Source organism: Physeter macrocephalus, chromosome 4, assembly GCF_002837175.3.
Source record: "Physeter macrocephalus isolate SW-GA chromosome 4, ASM283717v5, whole genome shotgun sequence".
NCBI classification, from domain to species: domain Eukaryota; kingdom Metazoa; phylum Chordata; class Mammalia; order Artiodactyla; family Physeteridae; genus Physeter; species Physeter macrocephalus.
The window spans coordinates 30,067,141-30,093,525 of record NC_041217.1 but is presented as its reverse complement, the minus strand read 5'-3'; the positions used below and the strand labels follow the sequence as shown (position 1 = coordinate 30,093,525).

The window sequence follows — 26,385 nt, the reverse complement described above, 5'->3', positions numbered from 1 at the left end:
GGTCTTGAGCAGAGGAAAATTCAGCCTAGAATTGAGACAAAGGTCAACAGAGTCCATGCATTAGTTGACTGAAGTCACCAGGGTCAGAAAAGGTCAACATCATCATCCCTTAGGTTCCGCTTGATCTGATGGTTGAGCACCCAAGGGGGCTTAAATTCTGCAAAACAGCTCAAGAAAGTGCTTCAGGTTAATCTTTGCCATTGAGACAGAACTGGGAGTCTTTACAAGTGGTTGTTATCTTTGCTATTGTTACTTCTCTTGCCTAATAACAGTCCTTTGTTCCTGCATTCTTTTGTTCCCTTAAGATTATTAATTATTGAGACCTGTTCAAGGGCAAGCATTATGGTCAGGCTTAGATCACAAAATGGCTTAAGCCGAAAATGGCTTCTCTTATGTCAAGAAAACCATGCCTGTTTCTCTTCCTCAAGGGCGGGCCCAGGGGTGGGGGGCCCAGCATTGCAGTATAACAGGATTAGAAGGTATATAGGGTGTATTAGGTAAGTCTAGAGCTGAACCTTAGTTTTGTATGCAGGCCATGATAATCACTTATTTTTCAAAAAAGAACTCAATGAATGCAGAGATAAGAACATGGTGTTTAGGAAAAAGCCTGAGGACCTTCAGAAGACCTGGGGGTGCATCTCAGTGCTATCACCTACTAGTCTTGGGTAAATCATCGATGATTATAGTAACATCATTACCTGATAGAAACCAGTGTTCTCTCTTACACAGGTCACAGAGTTTCTCTCTGAGGCCAGCAAGATGAAGAGTAGATCTGAGAAATGTCACACTTTTAGGAAGTTTTTAAAAAGTGGGAGAAATTTAGGAAAACTGTTTAGCACTTTGTTTTTGTTTCATACTCTCTTTGTTTATTTTTTGAACATATTTGCTTTAGAAATAATATAATGATAAAAAATCTGAAGGGAAAAACGGACTACTAAATTATTAAATTGCATTATGAGCACATTCATTTATTCCCCTTAGATTGATGGGGAAAAAACCTGTTTCCACTCTCAGCTTTATTCTCAGTTATATTTTACACTGAATTTAGGCTCTTCAATCACTATATTAAAACTAAAAGAAAGTACTTCGAGGTCTATATATTTTCTTACTGGCTTCTACTAAAATGTTGTTTAAACAAATAACCTATTTTGTATTAGAAAAAGAAGTTTGTTTGGCTAGTAAAATCATAATGAAGAAAAAACCCCAAGTCTTCTAGGAGAAAAAATTAAATAAATTGTTTGAAAGAAAAGCTAATATGTTTGTTAAGAGTCACATTGTATCAAAGTGAAAAATTCCTGTTTCCACAAACAACTATAGTGAATATATATAAATTGCAAATTAGGCAGAAGTTTTTCATTAATTTTGATCCAAAACTGTACAAAATACACAAGATGAGTCTTAATTTGTTGAAATATGTTCATTATTTTGAAAGTAAAAACTGCCATCAAATGGATTTTCCTGATTAAACCAGTTACCTGATTCATTGTATCAGTGTTTGTTTTGGTATCATGTAGATAACGAATTTCAGGAAAGGATTTAAAATCTGAAAGAGTCATTATGGTCTACTCAGAAAAATTCCAGGCTTGTTTGAGTATAAATTTAGGACCAGAGCTAGAAAGGCCCTGGCATCTCCTGTGGGAACATATGAACAGTCTGGCATCTGTTAATGAAAGCACAAATAAAGTAGGTTGTATAAACATGCTGAGCAACTGAAAGTAGGGTTGCCCTAAAATAGAAATAGCATACCAGTTTTACTGAATATCCCAAAAAGGATAGACAACATTAAATGCCTCTAATTAGCGAGGGTTAATATTACAATTAGAAAAAAGTTATTTTAGTCTGAGGGGTACCACTCAAACAAGGCATCTATAAAGTGATTGCAAAATGATTTTATAAGCAGTGGCAGAAGGGTATATTGAAAACGCACAACCCAGATTGGGACTTGAACCCACTGTCTTTTAATTGAGATCACACACCTGGTCTCAGGACTTAATGAAGTTCAGGTTCTTTATGTCTCATCGCAGAAAGAATCAGTGAGAAACAAAAGTGATAGGTAAGAAGTGGATTCATTTAGAGAGATACACATTCCAGAGACAGAATGTGGTCCATCTCAAAAGGCAAGAATGGCTTTAGGAGAAACACATCCACAGAGTGTGGGTCATCTCAGAGGGCAACAGGCCCTGAAATATGGGGTGGTTATTTTTTATGGGCTGGGCAATTTCATAGGCTAATGAGTGGGAGGATTATGCCAACTATTTTGGAGAGGGGGCAGAGATTTCCAGGAATCGGGCCACTGATCACTTTTTGGCCTTTTATGGTTGGCCTTGGAACTGTGATGGTGCTGGTGGGTGTTTCATTTAGCATGCTAATGCATTACAATGAGTGTATAATGAGGCTCAAGGTCTACTGGAAGTCATATCTTCTGCTGTCTTGGATCTAGTTGGTTCTAACCAGTTTTTGCTGTGTCCTCAATGGCTATGTCATTCTTTTAAAGGTTGTGCCCTGCCCCCTTCCCTCCTGTTTCAATATGAGTTCACAATCAGAAACATTATTGAAAATAACTGCAGCCAAGTTCAGAGACCTGGAATCACAGCTCTGGAAAGTAGTAGGTATGACTATTGTTCATTGGCCTAGACTATATTTAGAATTTGTGCTTTGATTTTAATACCTCTATGTTGCTAAGAAATAGAGAAAGTATGGAAGAAAGTTTTGCTGAACCATTAAACCAAACTGGGCAAGCGGATAAGAGAATTGTAGAAGCTCGGTTGAAAAAAAAGACATCGACTCAAAAGAAGCTTGCTTAGAGTTTTATCCTTGGAATGGCTACAGAGGAAAGGAAGGAAAGAAGGGTGAGGGGTTTGATGGTGCAGGCTTTGAGAGATTGGGGCTTCAGTCTGTTCCAGGAAGGAGTGGTAATTAAGACCTTTCTAAATCTGTGACTCTTAAATGGTATGATACTGGAAAAAAAAATCTAATATAATTTGCTTGGACTATTCCTTGAATTTGTTGCTTAAAATTTTGTAAGCTGATAGGGTAGGGGGAGCTCCAGAGAAAGAGGACAAGGGAGGGCTGTCCTGACATAAGAGAAGCCATTTGGGGCTTAAGCCATTTTGTGATCTAAGCCTGACCACAATGCTTGCCCTTGAACAGGTCTCAGTAATTAATGATCTTAAGGGAACAAAAGAATGCAGGAACAAAGGACTGTTATTGGGCAAGAAGAGTAACAATAGCAAAGATAAAAAACCACTTGTAAAGACCCGCAGTTCTGTCTCAAAGGCAAAAATTAGCCCGAAGCACTATTTTTTTAAAAATAAATAAATTTATTTATTTATTTATTTATTTTGGCTGCCTTGGGTCTTCGTTGCTGCGTGTAGGCTTTCTCTAGTTGTGGCGGGCGGGGGCTACTCTTCATTGGGGTACGCAGGCTTCTCATTGCGGTGACTTCTCTTGTTGTGGAGCACTGACTCTAGGCGTGTGGGCTTCAGTAGTTGTGGCACGCGGGCTCAACAGTTGTGGCTCATGGCCTCCAGAGCGCAGGCTCCGTAGTTGTGGTGCACGGGCTTAGTTGCTCCGCAGCGTGTGGGATCTTCCCGGCCCAGGGCTCGAACCCGTGTCCCCTGTATTGGCAGGCGGATTCTTAACCACTGCGCCACCAGGGAAGGAAGTCCCCAGTGTTAAATGCTTAATATGTATGCCAGCCCTCTGCTAGACCTGCTGCAATTCTATGCTGAATTCTCCTTTGCTTAAACCCCTTCATGAAGATGAATGTACCCTTAGCTTAAAACGTCCCTGATTTTGCTGTTTGGGGAGACACTGCTTTGGGAAAGAGCCCCAGTGTTCTCCTTACTTGCTGCAAGTAATAAAGCCTTCCTTCTCCAACTCTTTGAGTAGGTTGTGTCTTCTGGTTCAATACCCAAGAGGCAAACCCAGTTTTTGGGTAACACTTTGACTATAAAAAACCCAGTTATGAATTATTCTGAGTACTATAAATTACCTCTTTAAAACCAAATATCCCACATGATTTTATTGTCCATGTTTTCATTTGTGCTTATGATCATGTTGTTACAATGTGGAACTATATTACTTATCACTGGTTTTATCAGACAGAAGGTTCAGAGAGTCAGGACCGTCAGGGATCTATCCATTTGTCTGTCTGGGTATCTATCTATCTATCTACCTACCTACAGGATTTTCTACAGTGATTTGAACTTACATAACTGTGGAAGCTGGTAAAGAAGCAGTCTCAATTAAGTCTGTTATCTTTCTGTGTGATGCTGGAGCTTAAAATCCATGAGACAGGCAGGCAGGAAGAGAAAATGAACGTAAAGTCAGGGAAACCAAGAATAAGCTAGAACCCATAAGCACAAGCTGGAACCTGCAAGGATGGACTGAAACTGGTGTCAGTTCTTGTTGCCTCTGTCCTTAGAGGTGTGGGTGTCCTGGAGTAGTCGGGGGTTCTCCATGGAGCTAAACAAACACACCTCTCCCAGGAGTCAGAGAAGCTGTCGGAGGATCCAGGGGAAGGTGGAGGAGTTGCAGGCTCAGCCACTGGTTTACACAAATTGGGTGAGCCAGCTTATAAATGATAATGTGTGGGAGCTACAAAATAACTGCTGCTTCAATTCTTTTTTAAAAAAATTAATTAATTAATTTTAGGCTGCACTGCGGTGCATGGATTTAGATGCTCCACGACATGTGGGATCCTCCCGGACCAGGGCTCGAACCCGTGTGCCCTGCATTGGCAGGCGGATTCTTACCACTGCGCCACCAGGGAAGTCCCTGCTGCTTCAATTCTGCCCTCCAAATCTTGCACAAGAATCTCTCTTGGGGCTTATCCTAACCAGAAACATACAAGAAAGGTCATTCTGAGAAACAAGATTTCAGGCTAGCCAACTTGACACATTGCAAAGTCACACACAAGCCTACGCAAATTAAATTATAAATGATGTGTGTATGCCAAATGACATCACAGCCTGGTTTATAAATAGAAACACAACTTACTGAATATTTTCTGTGTTCTATTCTTTGGGCATTAAGTCATTGAATTATCACAACTCAGTGCTGTAGGGGCTATTTTTTCCCCCATTTTCCAGATGTGGAAACTGAATCAAAAATAGTTAAGTAACTCATGTAAGGCCATAGAGCCAGTAAATAGTAGGAGAAGCAGGATCTAAACCACCCAGACAGTCTAGCTGTATAGCCTCTGCCCTTACCTGCTACGTCTCTGCCATCTCCCAGGAGACAATGCAGGAAAGCTCTGGCAGAATTGAGTCAAAAGAGGACACAATGTAGTCTCAGCCTGATGTGTAGTGCAAAAGGAGTTGGGCCATAGAGAAATGTTTTTTAAAAACCCTCAATCCCTACTAAATGAGAGATGCTTTTGCAAGACATATTAAGTTCTTGAATTAAATGTGCATGCAGTTTTCCTCATCCATTCGCAAAACGGCAGATTGTCACAGCAAAATGCTTCCTCTTGGTCCCTGGAGGAAGATTTTTTTAAATGTCCCACATACGTTCTTGGAGGGGAAGGTAGTGGGAATCAAGGTACGTCAGGATGATTATGGCTGTCTGGCTGGAAGCCTTCTGAGATTGCCCTTGCGCAATTCTGTGTGTAATTCAGCATGTAAAAATTGAAACGCATTTGGAGTTTTCTGTGAAAATGGCTTTGTATTGCACAAGTCCCAAACTGCTTTCAATCACTCAACCACTTCCCCTTGCATGGACAGCAGGCATTTCCTTTAGGGCATATGCTATGCTCTGGGAAAATCATCTCGTCCATAACACGTGTCTCACCTGCCAAACACAGCAGAACCACACTTGGCACCGAGACCGCTCCTCACAGATGTTCAGCGGCTCTCTCCCGAAAAGCTAATTTGTGTAAAATCCTGAAACTACAACTCTCTACTTCACATAAAGTGTATTTGCCCAAAAATGGTTCATGAAAAGCCTTGTCTGCAGATCGTCTGCTGGCCCTGGCCGCAGAGCATCTCCTGGTCTGCGTTGGACTCTGATGGCCACACAACCACGGGTGCCACCAAGTCTAGGAAACTTCTCTCAACCTCTACTGAGTCCTCTGAGTCCCGATCGATTCCCCACAAAACTCTCCCAAACTTTTTAGATTCCCCTAAATTAAATCAGCTTTCTCTCCTTCTCACCAAAGCCTGACAAGTCCCATCCACTGCCCTCTATCTTATTTCAAACACTTTGGATGTACCCGTACTTTTTCAGCCTTTATTTTAGTCTCAAGGAACTAGTGAGCAGCTCAAATGCAATCCTTTCCTGACTCCACCAGGGAGTTAATTATTTTTCCCTCAATGCTTCCACAATATGGTTTAGACTTTTTAAAAATATTCATTTATTTATTTATTTATTTATTTATTTGGCTGTGCGGGGTCTTAGTTGCAGCACACAGGCTCTTCAGTTGCGCATGCAGGATCTAGTTCCCTAGCTAGGGATCGAACCCAGGCCCCCTGAATTAGGGGCATGGAGTCTTAACCACTGGACCACCAGGGGAGTACCCTAGACTTCTTTTTCTTTCATGTTCTGCTTTTATTTCTTTTTTTAAATTGACACTAGGTATTACTATGGCCTCTTGGGTTTTTTTTTTTTTTTTGGCTATGTAGGGTCTTTGTTGCTGTGCACGTGCTTTCTCTAGTTGTGGAGAGCAGGGGCTACTCTTCGTTGTGGTGTGTGGCCTCTCATTGTCGTGGCTTCTCTTGTTGTGGAGCACGGGTTCTAGGTGCGCGGGCTTCAGTAGTCATGGCTCACGGGCTCAGTAGTTGTGGCTCATGGGCTCTAGAGCGCAGGCTCAGTAGTTGTGGTGCACAGGATTAGTTGCTCCGTGGCATGTGGGATCTTCCCAGACCAGGGCTCGAACCTGTGTCCCCTGCATTGGCAGGCGGATTCTTAACCACTGCACCACCAGGGAAGCCCTATGGCCTCTTGTAAAAGATCAAAGACGTGAATTCCAGTTCTGCCTCCTCCGCCAACCATGTGACATTGTTCAAGTCACCTGATATTTCTGGTACTCAGTTTTCTCATCTGCAATGGGTTAATAATAATCATGATAAAATATAACAATAGTTTTAATAAGATCTAGCATATACAGTGTTTCCTATGTGCCAGGAACCCTTTTAAGAGTGAACATACATTAATTTTTTAATAATGCAGAAGCATGATTAAATCATTTTTAGCAAATCCATACCATAGAGTATTAGGTAGCCATTAAAAATAATGAGGTATAATAGCATTAAACTATGTCGATGATATAATATTAAGTGGAAAATATTTGTCTCTCTCTCACTCTTTAAAAATATATTCACAAACAGACATGCATTTATGGTTTGAATTTTTAAAAACGTGTTTATACATCTGTATAGTTTAAATTTTTCAATGAACATTTTAAAAACAAACGAAATAGAAAAACTTGACTAAAAATAAATTATGATTTTAACAAATATACTGGAACTGGCAATTTAAGTAAATTAATGTTACCACTCATGAAAGTAGAAACTGCTATGTGTTATTCCTATTCCAATCACAATTTTAAAAATATTTTGATATATACCTTTAAGAACTGCCAACTAAATAGGACTGCAGTTTTCTGAATAACCCCAGTGAGAGTATAGATTTCTAATTTGGGGACGTTTGATATTTTTTAACAGAAAATGATTATTTGTCATCATGCATGATGAATAAAGTTGCTAATCAGGGTGGGTAATGCTGATTTTAATCAAAACTATCACAGACTTCTCTCATTCAAAGCCCTGTAATTTTTAAAAGATGTCATAGGGGCAACAGTTCACTCCTTTCACAGGATATGGAGCCCCCAAAATGTTTCCAGAGTCTATTTCAAAATAATAAGCTTAATTATGTTTTGTAGGAAGACATCTGCACACATCAAAATGATGCTGCTCAGGTTCCGTTCTTTTAGTTAGCTGCCGATTGGAACCAATCTCTAAAACTTTTCAATAATTTCATCAGTCCTAGAAGTTACTAGATAAATGCCTTATTTATCATGTTAGAATTTTAGAATATTTTTAATCTTCTTTTTATAATACACTTCTGTCATTACTTCATCTCTATAAGTAATTTTTAAAAATAAATTTATTTGTTTATTTTATTATTTTTGGCTATGTTGGGTCTTTGTTGCTTCACACGGGCTTGCACGGGCTTCTCACTGCAGTGGCTTCTCTTGTTGCAGATCACGGGCTCTAGGAGCACAGGCTTCAGTATTTGTGGCATGTGGACTCAGTAGTTGTGGCTCATAGGTTTGGTTGCTCCGTGGCATGTGGGATCTTCCCGGACCAGGGCTTGAACCCGTGTCCCCTGCATTGGCAGGCAGATTCTTAACCACTGAGCCACCAGGGAAGTCCCTATAGGTAACATTTTTTTTAACATCTTTATTGGAGTATAATTGCTTTACAGTGGTGTGTTAGTTTCTGCTTTATAACAAAGTGAATCTGCTATACATATACATATATTCCCCTATCTCTTCCCTCTTGCATCTCCCTCCTTCCCAGCCTCCCTATCTCACCCCTCTAGGTGGTCACAAAGCACCGAGCTGATCTCCCCGACCTATAGGTAAATTTTGAATGTAAAATATCTCACTTATATACTTTACAACTTATTCTTGATTTGAAATGAAAAAAATCTTTTAGTTTTGCCTGTAATTACTACCATCACAATGAGTAGCAGATCTTAAAAATGCTGTTCCTTCAAGCTGAAATCCAATGCAGCAACTTCCTGCTCCACCTCCAACAAGTAACTGTCTCAGCACTGTGGCTTGTCTACATCTCTTGGTTAAGACTCCACGCTCCCAATGCAGGGGGCCAGGGTTCGATCCCTGGCTGGGGATCTAGATCCCACATGCATGCCGCAACTAAGACCCGGTGCAATCAAATAAATAATAAATATTAAAAAATAAAATAAAAAATAAATAAAAGGGGGGAACTTCTCCCGTCCAAGAAATCCTTCAACCCACTCTCAGAAACTCGCTCCACCATTTACATTAATTCATCTTTCTCATCAGCCCCTCTTTTCACCCAGATTTTGCCCCTCAGCATTTAAACAAGTCAAGTCTCTCCCACAGAGACTTGAGAGAGAGAAAGAGACAGAAAGAGAGACAAAGAGACAAGCATGGAGAGAGAGAGAGAGAGAGAGAGGACACTGATCTCTAGGTCTCCTTCTAGCTTCTGAACAATCACTGGACTCCTTCTTTAAACCAACCTTAGTACTCTCTTAAATTATTCACTCTCACATTCTTCTCAAGCCATAGCAGTTAGGGTTTTGTCCCAATCACTCCAATGAAAGTAACAGTGATGGTCACTAATGACCATCCATTGTCCAAACCCAAGGGATAATTTTCAGGCATCGTACTTGAATTCCTTGGCATTGTACACTTCGCCACCCTTCACCACTTCTTCCTTGAAACGTTTAGTTTGTCTTCTGTGAAATCACACTCTTCCTGTTCTCTTTCTACCTCCTGTTCCTTTTTTTGTGTATTTTGGAGACTCATTTAAAACTTGATGCTCCCCAGAATTCCATCATGGGTCCCTCTCTTCTCCATCTGTACACTTATCCTTATCATCTCTTCTTTGTTCAAGGTCTCAAATAGTACTTCTGCCTGCTGGCATCCTAACCTTTGAGCCTAAACTGAGCTTTGTCCACAAGTGTCAGTCTGAACTCATCATGTGGCTCCACAAACTCTCTTATCCTCTGTGCTCCCTTTTTGGCAAATGGCACCACCCAGTTGCACAAATAAAAAACATGGAGTCCTCCTAGGATTTTTCTCTCTCCCTTATTTCCCACATTCATTGATCTTCAAGCCCTGCCAACTCTATTTATTAAATGCGTCTTCAAGTATTCATTTCAGGCTTTTCCACTTCTTATCTAGATTCCTAGCATAGCCTCACTGCACTTCTCCCTTTAGTTTCATCTCTTCCGGTACAACCTCCCCAATGCCATCAAAATAAAGGTCTAATACACAAATCAGTAACTCCAGATAAAACCCAAACCTAAGACTTTAGGTAATCTGGCTCCTGCCTGCCTTCCCAGTCTTACCTTCTCTGAACTTCACGGGCATCCTGAGATCTGGCCACACTCAACAACTGCAGTTTTGTAAACATGTCATACGCTCTTTTCCACACCTTCCCATTATTTTCCCTCTCCCTCTTTTCTTCTCAGCATTGCTAATTATTACTTCTTCTTGGAAAACATCTCAGTTTCACTTCTACCAAGATTTATCAGGGCTTCCCTGGCGGTCCAGTGGTTAACACTCTGTGCTTCCAGTGCAGGGGGCGCAGGTTGGATGCCTGGTAGGGAACTAAGATCCCACATGCCGTGCGGCACAGCCAAAAAAAAAAAAAAAAAAAGATTTATCTTATCTGAACTTTCAATAAAATTGTCTAATATTGAAATAAGTGAGCTTCCTTTGGGAATCCGTAGATCTTTGTCTCTCTTATTACATTTATAATACCAGGCCTCTTGTTCACCTGTTCTGAAACTAAACCCAAATCAGATTTAAAAATAGGTAAGGGATTACCAAAGAGAATGTATTAAGTAAAAGCTAGTGGAAAGCCCACGAAGTGAATTTTAAAGAATAGTTGAGGGCTTCCCAAAAAAAAAAAAAAAAGAATAGTTGAATACAGTGGCTTAACCAATGTCCTCAGGAGTCTGTGTATTTTTCTCCATCTTTCTCTTTATTTTTCTCTATATTGGCCTTATTCTCAGACAGGCTGTCACTATATGGTGGCAAAGAAGGCTGTCAGCTTCTTTCTTGAAATTTCTGTCAAAAATCCTAGGATTAATAAAAAAAAAACAAAAAAAACAGCAAGAAATCCTAGGATGGTTTCTCATTGACCTAACTGTGGCCACATGTCTGTTTTACTGAATAATTGCTTTGGTTAGGACAATGAGATAACTTGACAGGCCAGGCCTAGGTCACAGGCCCACCGTAGGTGCTGGGGTAGAGGGTAGGGTCATAAACTGTGAATGGGAGAAATGATTCCTCCAAATAGATGCTGGACATAGAAGGGTACATATGTCTACTGCAACCCTTCTCATACTATATTAATTAATACAGTGTGTTTGTCTGCCTACTCACCGATTTGTGAGCCCTTTCACAGTAGGTATAGATTATATTTTCACATATGTAACCCAAACACAAAGTATACCACATATCAGTGTTCTTGTGAGAACTTCATGAAATAATGTATTTAGAGCCTTTAAAGTATTCAGCCATAAAAAAGAATGAAATCTTGTCACTTGCGACAACATGGATGGAAGTTTAGGGCATTATGCTAAGTGAAACAAGTAAGAGAGAAAGATAAATACCATAGATCTCACTTATACGTAGAATCTATAAAACAAAACAAAATAAACAACAACAAATAACAAAACAAAACAAAATAAAAGCCAAGCTCATAGCTATGTACAGAGAGCAAACTGGTAGATGACAGACGTGGGGGAGTGGACAAAATGGGTGAAGGGGGTCAAAAGCTACAAACTTCCAGTTATAAAATAAATAAGACACCAGAATGTAATGTACAGCATGGTGACTATAGCTAACAATATTGTATTTTATATACTTGAAAGTTGCTAAGAAAATAAATATTTTTTTATACTTTTAAAAATTCTTTTCCATTATGGTTTATCATAGGATATTGAATATAGTTCCCTGTGTGTAGGACCTTGTTGTCTATCCATCCTAGATATATACTAGTTTGCATCTGCTAATACCAACTCCCAACCCCTCCCTCCCCCACCTGCCCTCCCCTTTGGCAACCACAAGCCTGTTCTCCATGAGACTCTTTCTGTTTCATAGATAGGTTCATTTGTGTCATATTTTAGATTCCACATATAAGTGTCATGGTATTTGTCTTTCTCTTTCTGACTTATTTCAGTTAGTATGATAATCTCTAGTTGCATCCATGCTGCTGCAAATGGCATTATTTTGGGTTTTTTTATGGCTGAGTAGTATTCCATTGTATATATGTATCACATCTTCTTTTATCCATTCATCTGCCAATGGACATTTAGGTTGCTTCCATGTCTTGGCTATTGTGAATAGTGCTGCTACGAACATAGGGGTGCATGTATCTTTTTTTCAAATTAATTAATTTATTTATTTGGTTGCATCAGGTCTTAGCTGTGGCACTCAGGATCTTTGTTGCGTCATGCGGGATCTTTCATTGAAGCACACAGGCTCTTTGTTGCAGCACCTGGTCTTCTCTCTAGTTGTGGCACGCAGGCTCCAGAGCACATGGGCTCAGTAGTTGCAATGCCTTGGGCTCTCTAGTTGTGGTGCAAGGGCTCTAGATCTAGCTCGTGGGCTTAGTTGCCCTGCGGTATGTGGGATCTTAGTTCCCCAACCAGGGATCAAACCTGCCTCCCCTGCAATGGAAGGCAGATTCTTAACCACTGGACCACCAGGGAAGTCCTGCTAAGAGAATGAATATTAAAAGTCCTCATCACAAGAAAAAAAATTGTAACTATATATGGTAATAGATGTTGACCAGACTTATCTTGGTGATCATTTTGCAATATATACAAATATCCAATCATTATTTTGTACACCTGAATCGTATATATTGTTGTATGCCAATTATATCTCAATAAAAATAAAGCATTTATCACAAAGTCAGATATATAATAATAAATATTAGCTATCATTATTGGTATGGTTTCATATACAGAGTGAAGAAGGTAGTATGAAATAAGCTTTATTTGTACAGTCAATGTACTGAAAAGGCTCATATGCACGATTTTTTTTTTTCTTTTTTGGCCACACCTCGTGGCTTGCAGGGTCTTAGTTCCCTGACAAGGGATTGAATCTGGGCCCACAGTAGTGCAAGCTGAATCCTAACCACTGGACCACCATGGAATTCCCATCATATGCATGATTGTCATAAGAGAAAATAGTTTCACCTTCAAGTAACAGAAGAGCCATCTACAAGTGAATTAAACTTAAGAGATTTTATTATCTCACATAGCAGGGAGTCTAGAAACCACATGGCTATAAAGAGATGGTTAAATCTGTGGCTAAAAGAAATAATCAAAAATCCAGAGTATTTACATCTTTCAGTTTTGTCATGCTCAGAGGGTAAGTTAATTCTCTTCGTGGTCACAAGAGATTGTTGAAGCTCCTAGCAGTACATCCTCACATACAAGTGGACTAAAGGCAGAAAAAGGGATACCTCTTCCCATGGTTCTCTTTTTAAGAACAAAGAGTTTTCTCAGAATCCTCCCTGTCCCCAGCCAATTACTACTATATATCTTTGGTCAGAATGGGGTCAGAGTGAGATCACTTTGATTCTCATAGATCAAGCAAAGCTTTTTCAAAGGAGGAGGATGTGCTTTCTAACACTGTTGGGACCCTGCCTATATGGAGGCGGGTGGGGATAGAGCTATAGTGTTGGCAAAAAATGAAGTCTGCCACATGTTGTAGGCATTTCCAAAGTAATATGTGCTCACTGTTGCAATTCAATACATCAACAGTGTCTACAGTAAAATAACTATTCTCCCCTTTTGTCCCCTGATTTTATCCCTTGGTATACATACAGTTCACAGTTTGGGGGACTGGGTATGATTCTTATTTTCATTTGCTCCTACAAAAATAAGAGCATATTGGTGAGTTGGTTCCCCCAAATTGAAACATGCTATATATATATATATATATATATATATATTCTATATAGAATATATATATATTCTATATAGAATATATATATATTCTATATAGAATATATATTCTACATTTTCTTTCTAATTCATGCACATTCTTTCCATAGTATAGTGTGTCAGCTATTGATTTATTGCATTTTAATTCCAAATCCACCCTTCTTTGCCCTGTTTTGTGATTCTGGAGCTGTTTTTTAAAACATTTCTCCTTTGACACCTGGCTCAGTTTTAGACTTTGTCAATAGAGGGCGCTGGAGGGGCACCACAAGGCCAGCAGGAGGAGGGGCTTCCCTTCCTGCATCCAGAGTGGTATTTTTGGCATGGCAGCCAGTTGATGGGCCTGGGAGAGGCCTAGTAGTTCTTGCATTATCAGCTCTGCTCATAGACACTCAGATGTTTTTCTGTCACTCTGCAGGTCAGTCTTGTGGACCAGCTGTAGCTACACCCTCAGCAAGTTTCTTGCCACCAGCAGGCTGCATGTTCCTTTGGTAGCCACACCCTCTCCAGAGGTCTGAATCTCAGTCTTGGGCAAAGGGAGGAGAGCTCTTCTAGATTCTTCCTTCCTTCCTTCTTCGAGATTCTTTAGCCCAAGGAATAGTAAATTCTTTCTGTATTTGCTACTTCTGTACTTAGACTTTTATTTCCCACTTTTTCTAGTTAACCACCTTTTACTGGTTAACAATTTTTCATATCAAATTTTCTCTGTTCAAATTACCATTGTGGTTTCTTTTGACTGGATTCTGTCCCAGTTCACTCAACATTTATGGTTTTGTTTGACTGTCTTATTTTAAAATTCATTATTTAATAAATATTTATTGAGAATCTACTATGTGCATATTAGTTTAGTATTAGTTTGAACATATTAGTTTAAATACTAGGAATAACGTGGTGAACAAGACAAAATCCTTAATTCATGGAGTCTCTAGTGCAGAGACTCAGGTGATAAAATTAAATAAATATAAATCTCAAGATAGTGATCAATACTATAAAGAGAATATGACTGTTTATGAGACTAGAGAGTAAAAATAAATCAGGGGATAGGAGACCGTGAGGGTAAGCATGATCAAGAAGGAATTCTCTGAGGAGGTGACATTTGAGCAGAGATCTGAATCATGGGAAGAAGTTGACAGTTTGAGGGACAGCAAACATCCATTGTGGCTGGAGCATGGTGTAAAAAGAGTAGAGTGGTAGTGTATGGGGTCAGAAGCCAGCAGATAATGCAGAACCAATTAGGTAATGAAAAGCTTAAATGTTACTCTATGTATGATGGGAAGCCATTGGAATGTCTTAAACGCAGAAGAATAAAACAATCTACTTTATGTTTTAAAAAATGCCACTTTGGCTGCTGTATAAAGAATAAACTCACTGGAGTCAAGAATAGAGGTAGGTATACAAATTAGGAGGCTATAACAGTCATCCACAGAGAGATATTGTTGACTTGGGCTAAAATGGAGGAGAACAAATGTAAGATAGAGCCTACAGATGTTGCTGATTGACTATTTGTGGAGAAGGAGAAGAAGTGAAAACTCAGAGATAACTCCCAGGTTGGGGGCTGAGTAAACGGTTAATGTATGTGAAAATTTGTGGGCTTTACATCAGCCGTTCTCAACATTTTTGGTCTCAGGACCCTTTTTTCTTTTAAAAATTGAGTAATTTTAAAAATGCTTTCGGGCTTCCCTGGTGGCGCAGTGGTTGCGCGTCCGCCTGCTGATTCAGGGGAACCGGGTTCGCGTCCCGGTCTGGGAGGATCCCGCATGCCGCGGAGCGGCTGGGCCCGTGAGCCATGGCCGCTGGGCCTGCGCGTCCGGAGCCTGTGCTCCGCAACGGGAGAGGCCACAGCAGAGGGAGGCCCGCATACCACAAAAAAAATAAATAAATAAATAAAAATAAAAATGCTTTCGTTTATAGGGAATACATATATATTTATTATATTAAAATTAAAACAGAAAAATATTTAAAATATGTATTTATTAATTCTTTTAAAATAAAAATAATAAATCCATGGCATGTTGGCATAAATAGCATTCCTTATGAAAAATACCATCTTTTAAGAAAACTATTCTACATAACAAAAACTGTTTAGTGAGAAGAGAGGCATAGTTTTATATTTTTCAACTCTCAGTGTCTGGCTTAATAAAAGACAATTGTGAGGACTTCCCTGGTGGTCCAGTGGTTAAGACTCCGCACTTCCAATGCAGGGGGCAAGGGTTTGATCCCTGATTGGGGAACTAAGATCCCACATGCTGCACTGCGCGGCCAAAGAAAAAAAGAAAAGACAATTGTATTCTTAAATCTGCTTTCTTATTCAATCTGCTGTGATATATTGTTTTAGTTACACCACATGAAAAAAACCCCACCTCACATAGATATGTAGTTAGAAAGGTGAGGGTTGTTTTAATAGCCTTTTCAGATAATTACAAATATTCTTCTTTGACCTTACACTAAACCTTAAGAAGTGTTTCTTAAAGATGATCTGCAGTGTGGACTCTGAAACTATATCAAAGAACTTTTCATGCTGTTACATGTACAAAGTACAAATCTACTGGTCTATTTGTACTTTGAATGAATCTTTTATCTATACAAGATTTTGACTTCATGAATGCCCAGAAATCCCCAGAACACACTTTGAGAACAACTGGGTAACATAACAGTATTCATTAATTTAACAAATATGTATTGAGTTGTTACCATAGATCAGCCACTGCTCTGTAAACAAGAGATACAAAGAAATGATTTAACATGACCTTTTCCTTCTTACATCGTTTTGAGCACATTATCTTTGAGGGCTCTAGGCCCCATGACGATACCAACTGGGGGACAGTTTCTTTCCCAAACGGTATTTTGTAAGCCAAAAATTTCAATTCCAAATGATACTAGGGAGTACTTACTCTACAAAAAAATAAAAAACAACAACAATAAAAATAACAACAAAAACCCTGGCACTTTCTCAGGTATGCAGGTAAATGTAAGGCAGTAAAACATGTTTATACACATACTTCCTGTATTGCTTTGTCACTTCCACCATCATGATAAAATACTCATATAGATTACTAACTCTAACCTCTTCACATGTTAAAGTCAGATGTCAACACCTTTCTTTCCAAAAACTTCAGAATCTCCTGTATCACCTTGAACGTTCTTTACTCTTCCAGATACAAATTCACAACAAATTATTACTTCATAAAGTGACCTCATGTCAACTCCTTGAACTCTGTTTACATTAATGAAGCCAGATGATGTGAGATTAGGGGAAATCCCATATACTTTCTGTAGTTGATGACTTCTATAGTCCTGCCAATTTTTTTTTCTTACCTTAGTCAACAGTATGATATAATTACAATGTTCAACTACAGTACAGCTTCCTAATCTGGAAATGAAGATGAACACCTTAATCAGAAAAACAGAAAAGTTGGTTTCAGGCTATAATCCTCAAAATTTAGTCATGAAAATATGGATCAAACATTAATATTCAGAAGAGAAACTGCCTGATACTGGAGAGCAGGGATTATTTTTGTGATCATATTTGCAACTACTACCTTTTCTACTTTAATTAAAGCAGATGCTACAGTAACATTTGTCAAGTTGAAAACGAGAGGGGAGTCCAAATATAAGGAAACAGCTTCATAGCTTTAATTGAAAAGTTTAGAGATAAAAACTTATCTAGCAAGAAATTACACTAAAGATGGAAATGACATGAAATTGCTAGTCTCATTAAAGGATAATCTTTAATAAACCTTTGAAAAATAATTTCAGTTCTTCCTATTTAAAATCAGAGAAGCAATACCTTCCAGCTCCAGCTGTTAAAGGACTAAACGAGATATTGGATATAGAGCACCCAGTGCAGTTCTGGCACATCCTTGGACTTGACTAATGTTAATTCCTTTCCTTTCCTTCTTTCTGAACCTCCTTTGTAAGGATAATCCTTGGAATAAACTCTTCTTGATTGACTAGAACAAAATACTAAACATAACCATGCTATTAATGAATCTAAACTTTTTTGAAATGTTTTTCTCTACGTTTTTAAAAGCAGGAGTTTTGTAGCAGCATCTCTTTCCCCAGTGAATATTTACTGAGCAGCTACTACATGCCAGGTGCTGCCAGGTCCTGGAGAGATGGCTTTGAACATGTCCAACACAGCCTCTGAGTCTCATGAGGAAGACAAGCATCCACCAAATAATTATGCAAATAATTATAATTAATCCCTATTTCTTATCTTTTCTCCTTAATTCTTCTCACTGAGTAACATACAATATACTTGGCCTATTTACCTAGTTTATTGTCTGTCTTCCCCACTAGAATATCTGTTTTATTCCCTGTTGAGTCCATCAAGATTAGTACTTGACACACAATGGACATTTAATGAATATTTGTTGAAAGAAATGTATGAATTATAATTTTAATAATCACTTTGAAAAAGTTAAGGATGCTATATGAGCCTATAATGTGGAGGTTAACCTTGTGTTTCATGTCAAGGATAAAAGAAAGAGGTTTCACTGTATATGAAAGAGGAATAAAAGGACTGGTCATATAGAGATATAAGAAGGTAATTGATGTCTTCAGTTTGAGAAGCCATAAGAAACTTGCTTAAGTGCTGAAGTTGAGTTTAGAACATAGAGATTCAGAATGAGTGAAAAAGTTTATAACTTAGCACTGGTATGAAAAACTGAAAAGGAAAGTATAAATAACTCATTAAACATTCAGAGGAAGATATAAATTCTGTATGTTACTTTGAAAGGATCATACCCTCTAATGAAGCAAGTAGTGAAAGAAGAAGACAAGCCCATTTGACCATTATTTTAATTAAAAACTTCTTTTTAACAGGTTAAACACATAGTTGAAGCGATTTCTTAAATATCTATCTTGGGGGAAAAGATGAACCCTTTGGCCCAAGGAAGTCAACGCTAAGCTGATAGCTCCCTAAGCTGTTTGTATAGCACCTGAGAGTCAATAGTCAATTTTTATAGGGCTGCTCTTAAAACAGAAATTAATGCTAAACACACACATTACTATACCTAGTCTATGTGAATCTCAAGAAAAGTACACAAAGGAAACCCAGGACAAACAGGAATGTGTTACTTTCTCTAAAAGTTCTGAGGAAGTAATGTTCAAAAACACATCTGCCTCTTAATGTCCCCAAAGGGAAATTTTCACATATAACAATCCACCCTGTTATTGAGAATTTTATTAAATTCTGATACAAGGCTGTGTCTATATGATTAATCAAAATCTATATAAATTTTTGAAATGTGAGAAAGGCTCCCGTCTAATAAATTCATTTAGCTGAGAGCATTATTTATTGTATAATGCGTCAAAGCTGATTCATCATTTAAGCCCTTATGGTAAATATGAAGGACAGAGTTCTATAATTTCAACATAAACACAGCATATTCTTTGTGTAGTCAAACTTGTCAAAGAAAAGGAGAGACTATTATTTCTTTTTATTTGTTTGCTTCTGTAAATAGTCTTTTGAATCATATCAGAAGATCTTGGAAATTAACAAGATATGTGTCTGACACCATGGATGGATGGGACAAACAGAAAACTAGTTGACACCGAGGCTTATTCTTAGTGCAAACGATCAAACAAAACTAAAAAGCTTTGCATCTAATATTATGTCTATTTACTGTGAATGTACAATTTTCTCTTCTTCTTTTAGTCTAGACCAGAAAATTATTTACATGGAAGGAGAAACCATTTAACTTATACTTGGGCCATCCTCTGCAAGGTTAAGAAAATAAGAATAATTAAAATAACATTAAAAACATTTACTGAACACTTATTACGTATCAGCATTTGTGCCAAGCCTCATATTATTATTATTGACTTTTCACAGAAATTCTTTGAAATGGGTAGAATTATCATAAGCCCACAATTTCTTATTTGGTCTTAATTAAAATTCATCAAAGAGCACAAATTTTAATAATATGAATTTTGTCAGATTGAGAAACTAGACTATGAAACTTTAAAATTATAATGCACTGAACTAGCTGTGATAATCTTCTTGTATAAATGCGGGTAAAAGCTAGAAGATATTTATATGACTGATACTTTGAAAACCTAAGAATATAAACATTTTAGCCAGTTTAGAGGTGGAAGATCTTTCTTATGAGATTATACTTACCTTTATTATCAAAAAAATGAGTTTATGCATATGAAATTCTTTTGAAAGTGTTAGTTATTAACTAAACCTGAGACTATAAATGCTTGTTTAATTTCTTGCCTCCTTTTTTTTTGATGTTTGTTTGTTTGGCCACACTGCACAGCTTGTGGGATCTTAGTTCCCCAACCAGGGATTGAATCCAGGCCCCTGGCAGTGAGAGTCCGGAGTCCTAACCACTGGACTGCCAGGGAATTCCCTTGTTTAATTTCTTGAAGAAAATTATGTTTACTCATGGTATTGAGCTTTCTGATACTTACCCTCCAAGCTATGATTTCTCTGATCTTACTATAATTAACTTGAAAAGCATAAAATCTGTCCAAGTTCTTTTGGAGTTTGGCAAAACTGTTTTCCTTTTTATCTCGATTAAGGTATAAGTAAAAATACATGGTGCTTATGGCAGAAATACTCTCAAAAGACAATACAGAATCTTGACTTCTTTTCAGCATAACATTTAACATTTATTAAATCCTGAAAGCATAAATGTTAAATTACTCACTTCGTTAGAAAAGGCTAAGAAAGGGAAAGCTGGTGTTTGTCCCAGGGATGCTTTGCTCCTAAGCCCTGACTGGTATTACAGAGCCAGTGAAAGCCATGGTTCAGAAAGAGATCACTCAGAAGGACCAGATAACTGTTACCTTTTAAAATGGACCTACTGCAAGAAAAAAAAACAGAAAAGCATTTTGGAACATTTCAGATTTATAGTCTCAGCTAGATTAAACAAGACAATGTATCTATATGCAGTGAAGGTGGAAATGAGCTGAAAATGAGGATTACAAGATTTTTTTTAAATGTGTCATTTAAGATGATAACCCTTGTCAGTCACACCATTTGCAAATGTTTTCTCCCATTCTGTAGGTTGTCTTTTCGTTTTGTCAATGGTTTCCTTTGCTGTGCAAAAGCTCTTAAATTTAATTATGTCCCCTTTGTTTATTTTTATTTGTATTTCTTTTGCCTTAGGAGACTGACTCAAAAAAACATTGCTAAGAGTTATGTCAAAGAGTGTTCTTCCTATGTTCTCTTCTAGGAGTTTTATGATTTCAGGTCTTACATTTAAGTCCTTAAACCATTTTGAGTTTATTTTTGTATATGGTGTGAGGGAATGTTCTAATGTCATTGTTTTACATGTGGCTGCCCAATTTTCCCAATGTCACTTGTTAAAGAGACTTTCTCCACTGTGAATTCTTGCCTATTTTGTCATAGATTAATTGACCATAGGTGCGTGGGCTCTCTGTTCTGTTCCATTGATCTATGTGTCTATTTTGTGCCAATACCACATTATTTAGATTACTGTAGCTTTGTAGTATAGTCTGAAGTCAGGGAGGGTGATGATTCCAGCTTTGTTCTTTTTTCACAGGATTGCTTTGGCAGTTCAAGATCTTTTGTGGTTCCATGTAAATTTTAGGATTATTTGTTCTAGTTCTGTGAAAAATGTCATCGGTATTTTGATTGTGATTGCATTAAATCTGTAGATTGCTTTGGGTAGTATGGCAATTTTAATAATATTAATTCTTCCAAACCAAGAGCATCAGATATCTTTCCATTTCTTTGAATCATCTTCAATTTCTCCCATCAATGTTTTATAGTGTTCATAGTATAGTTCTTTCAAGAAATATACAAATAGTTCGTACAACTCAATATCAAAAAACCAAACAACACAATCAAAAAATGGGCAGAGGGCTTCCCTGGTGGCGCAGTGGTTGAGAGTCTGCCTGCCGATGCAGGGCACACGGGTTCGTGCCCCGGTCTGGGAAGATCCCACATGCCACGGAGCAGCTGGGCCCGTGAGCCATGGCCGCTGAGCCTGCACATTCGGAGCCTGTGCTTCACAATGGGAAAGGCCACAACAGTGAGAGGCCCACATACCGCAAAAAAACAACAACAAAACAACAGGGATGGGACCTGCACCTCTGGGAGGGAGCTGTGAAGGAAGAAAAGTTTCCACACACTAGGAAGCCCCTTCACTGGCAGAGACTGGGATGGGGGGAAGCTTTGGAGGAGAGCGCAGCAACAGGGGTGCAGAGGGCAAAGTGGAGAGATTCCTGCACAGAGGATCGGTGCCGACCAGCACTCACCAGCCCGAAAGGTTTGTCTGCTCACCCACCCAGGTGGGTGGGGGCTGGGAGCTGAGGCTCGGGCTTCGGAGGTCAGATCCCAGGGAGAGGACTGGGGTTGGCTGCATGATCACAGCCTGAAGGGGGCTAGTGCACCACGGCTAGCCAGAAGGGAGTCTGGGAAAAACTCTGGAGCTGCCGAAGAGGCAAGAGACCATTGTTTCCGGGTGCGTGAGGAGAGGGGATTCAGATGACCGCCTACATGAGCTCCAGAGACAGGCGCGAGCCGCAGCTATCAGCACAGACACCAGAGACGGGCATGAGATGCTAAAGCTGCTGCTGCAGCCACTAAGAAGCCTGTGTGCAAGCACAGGTGACTATTCACACCTCCCCTCCCGGGAGCCTGTGCAGCCCGCAACTGCCAGGGACCTGTGATCCAGGGACGACTTCCCGGGGAGAACACATGGAGGGCCTCAGGCTGGTGTGACGTCATGCCGGCCTCTGTCACCGCAGGCTGGCCCTGCATTCCGTACCCCTCCCTCCCCCCAGCCTGAGTGAGGCAGAGCCCCCTGATCAGCTGCTCCTTTAACCCCGTCCTATCTGAGAGGGAACAGACACCCTCAGGCAACCTACACGCAGAGGCGGGTCCAAATCCAAAGCTGAATCTCGGGAGCTGTGGTAACAAAGAAGAGAAATGGAAATTTCTCCCAGCAGCCTCAGGAGCAGTGGATTAAATCTCCACAATCAATTTGATGTACCCCTGCAACTGTGGAATACTTGTAGAGACAACAAATCATCCCAAAATTGCGATAGACTTTGGGAGCAATGATATATATTTTTTTCCTTTTTCTTTTTTTGTGAGTGTATATGTGTATGCTTCTTTGTGTGATTTTGTCTGCATAGCTTTGCTTTTACCATTTGTCCAAAGTTTCTCTCTGTGCATTTTTTTTTCGATAGTATAGTTTTCAGTGCTTGTTATCATTGGTGGATTTGTTTTTTGGTTTGGTTGCTCTTTCTTTCTTTCTTTTTCTTTTTTTAATACTTTTTAATTTTTTTAACTTTTAATAATAATTAATTTTTATTTTAATAACTATTTTATTTCATTTTTTTCTTTCCTTCTTTCTTTTATTCTCCCTTTTATTCTGAGCCGTGTGGCTGACAGGGTCTTGGTGCTCCGGTCCGGTGTCAGGCCTGTGCCTCTGAGGTGGGAGAGCCAAGTTCAGGACATTGGTCCACCAGAGACCTCCCGGCTCCACATAATATCAAACGGGGAAAGCTCTCCCAGAGATCTCCATCTCAATGCTAAGACCCAGGTCCACTCAATGACCACCAAGCTACAGTGCTGGACACCCTATGCCAAACAACTAGCAAGATAGGAACACAACCCCATCCATTAGCACAGAGGCTGCCTAAAATCATAAGGTCACAGACACCCCAAAACATACCACTGAACACGGTCCTGCCCACCAGAAAGAAAAGATCCAGCCTCATCCACCAGAAAACAGGCATTAGTCCCCTCCACCAAGAAGCCTACACAACCCACTGAACCAACATTAGCCATTGGGGGCAGACACCAAAAACAACAGAAACTATGAACATGTAACCTGTGAAAAGGAGACCCCAAACATAGCAAGGCAGGAAAAATGAGAAGACAGAGAAAAACAAAGCAGATGAAGGAGCAAGCAAAAACCCACCAGACCAAACAAATGAAGAGGAAATAGGCAGTCTACCTGAAAAAGAATTCGGAGTAATGATAGTTAAGATGATCCAAAGTCTTGGAAATAGAGAAAATACAAGAAATGTTTAAGAAGGACTGAGAAGAACTAAATAGCAAACAAACAATGATGAAAAACACAATAAATGAAATTAAATATTCTCTAGAAGAAATCAGTAGCAGAATAACTGAGGCAGAAGAACAGATAAGTGACCTGGAAGATAAAATAGAGGAAATTAAAAATAGAGGAAATAACTACTGCAGAGCAAAATAAAGAAAACAGAATGAAAAGAATTGAGGACAGTCTCAAAGACTTCTGGAACATTAAATGCACCAGCATTCGAATTATAGGGGTCCCAGAAGAAGAAGAGAAAAAGAAAGAAACTGAGAAAATATTTGAAGAGACTATAGTTGAAAACTTCCCTAATATGGGAAAGGAAATAGTGAATCAAGTCCAGGAAGTGCAGAGAGTCCCATACAGAATTAATCCAAGTAGAAACACGCCAAGACATATATTAATCAAGCTATCAAAAATTAAACACAAAGAACAAATATTAAAAGCAGCAAGGGAAAAACAACAAATAACATACAAGGGAATCCCCATAAGGTTAGCAGCTGATCTTTCAGGAGAAACTCTTCAAGGCAGAAGGGAGTGGCAGGACATATCTAAACTGATGAAAGGGAAAACCTACAACCAAGATTACTCTACCCAGGAAGAATCTCCTTCAGAATTGATGGAGAAATTAAAACCTTTACAGACAAGCAAACGTTAAGAGAATTCAGCACCACCAAACCAGCTTTACAACAAATGCTAAAGGAACTTCTCTAGGCAGGAACACAAGAGAAGGAAAAGACCTACAATAACAAACCCCAAACAATTAAGAAAATGATAATAGAAACATACATATCGATGATAACCTTAATTGTAAATGGATTAAATACTCCAACCAAAAGACACAGACTGGCTGAATGGATACAAAAACAAGACCCATATATATGCAGTCTACAAGAGACCCACTTCAGACCTAGGGACACAAACAGACTGAAAGTGAGGGGATGGAAAAAGATATTCCATGCAAATGGAAATCAAAAGAAAGCTGCAATAGCAATACTCATATCAGATAAAATAGACTTTAAAATAAAGACTATCACAAGAGACAAAGAAGGACACTACATAATGATCAAGGGATCAATCCAAGAAGAAGATATAACAATTGTAAATATTTATGCACCCAACATAGGAGCACCTCAATACATAAGGAAAATACCAACAGCCATAAAAAGAGGAATCAACAGTAACACAACCAGTGCGGACTTTAACACCCCACTTTCACCAATGGACCGTTCATCCAAAATGAAAATAAATAAGGAAACACAAGGTTTAAATGATACATTAAACAAGATGGACTTAATACTTTAACATCCCACTTTAACCAATGGACAGATCATCCAAAATCAAAATAAACACGAGCTTTAAATGCTACATTAAACACCATGGACTTAATTGATATTTATATGACATTCCATCCAAAAATGACAGAACACACTTTCTTCTCAAGTGCTCATGGAACATTCTCCAGGATAGATCATATCTTGGGTCACAAATCAAGCCTCTTAAATTTAAGAAAATGGAAATTGTATTAAGTATCTTTTCCGACCACAACACTATGAGACTAAATATCAATTACAGGAAAAACTCTGTAAAAAATACAAACACATGGAGGCTAAACAATACACTACTTAAAAACCAGGAAGTCACTGAGTAAATCAAAGAGGAAATCAAAAAATACCTAGAAAAGAATGACAATGAAAACACGGCGACCCAAAACCTATGGGATGCAGCAAAAGCAGTTCTAAGACGGAAGTTTATAGCAATACAATCCTACCTTAACAAGAAACATCTCAAATAAACAATCTAACCTTACACCTAAAGCAATTAGAGAAAGAAGAACAAAAAAACACTAAAATTAGCAGAAGGAAAGGAATCATAAAGATCAGATGAGAAATAAAAGAGAAAGAAATGAAGGGAACAATAGCAAAGATCAATAAAACTAAAAAAATCTTCCAACAAACAAAAGCCCAGGACCAGATGGCTTCACAGATGAATTCCATCAAACATTTTGAGAACAGCTAAAACCTATCCTTCTCAAACTCTTCCAAAATATAGCAGAGGGAGGAACACTCCCAAACTCATTCTACGAGGCCACCATCACTCTGATACCAAAACCAGACAAAGATGTCACCAAGAAAGAAAACTACAGGCCAATATCACTGATGAACATATATGCAAAAATCCTCCACAAAATACTAGCAAACAGAATCCAACAGCACATTAAAAGGATCATACACCATGATCAAGTGGGGTTTATTGCAGGAATGCAAGGATTCTTCAACATACGCAAATCAATCAATGTGATAAACCATATTAACAAACTGAAGGATAAAAACCATATGAGCATCTCGATAGATGCAGAAAAAGGTTTTGACAAAATTCAACACCAATTTATGATAAAAACCCTCCAGGAAGTAGGCATAGACAGAACTTACCTCAACATAATAAAGTCCATATACGACAAACCCACAACATCATTCTCAATGGTGAAAAACTGAAACCATTTACACTAAGATCAGGAACAAGACAAGGTTGCCCACTCTCACCACTATTATTCAACATAGTTTTGGAAGTTTTAGCCACGGCAATCAGAGAAGAAAAAGAAATAAAAGGAATCCAAATCGGAAAAGAAGAAGTAAAGTTGTCACTGTTTGCAGATGACATGGTA

General features: G+C 38.7%; 1 long non-coding RNA gene across 1 annotated transcript in view; it reads right to left on the bottom strand.

The window, feature by feature from the left end:
• The window catches only part of LOC102982445 (uncharacterized), a 157,924-nt gene that overhangs the window by 48,932 nt on the left and 82,607 nt on the right, over nucleotides 1–26,385 (bottom strand). The gene's annotated exons all lie outside the window — the stretch shown is intronic.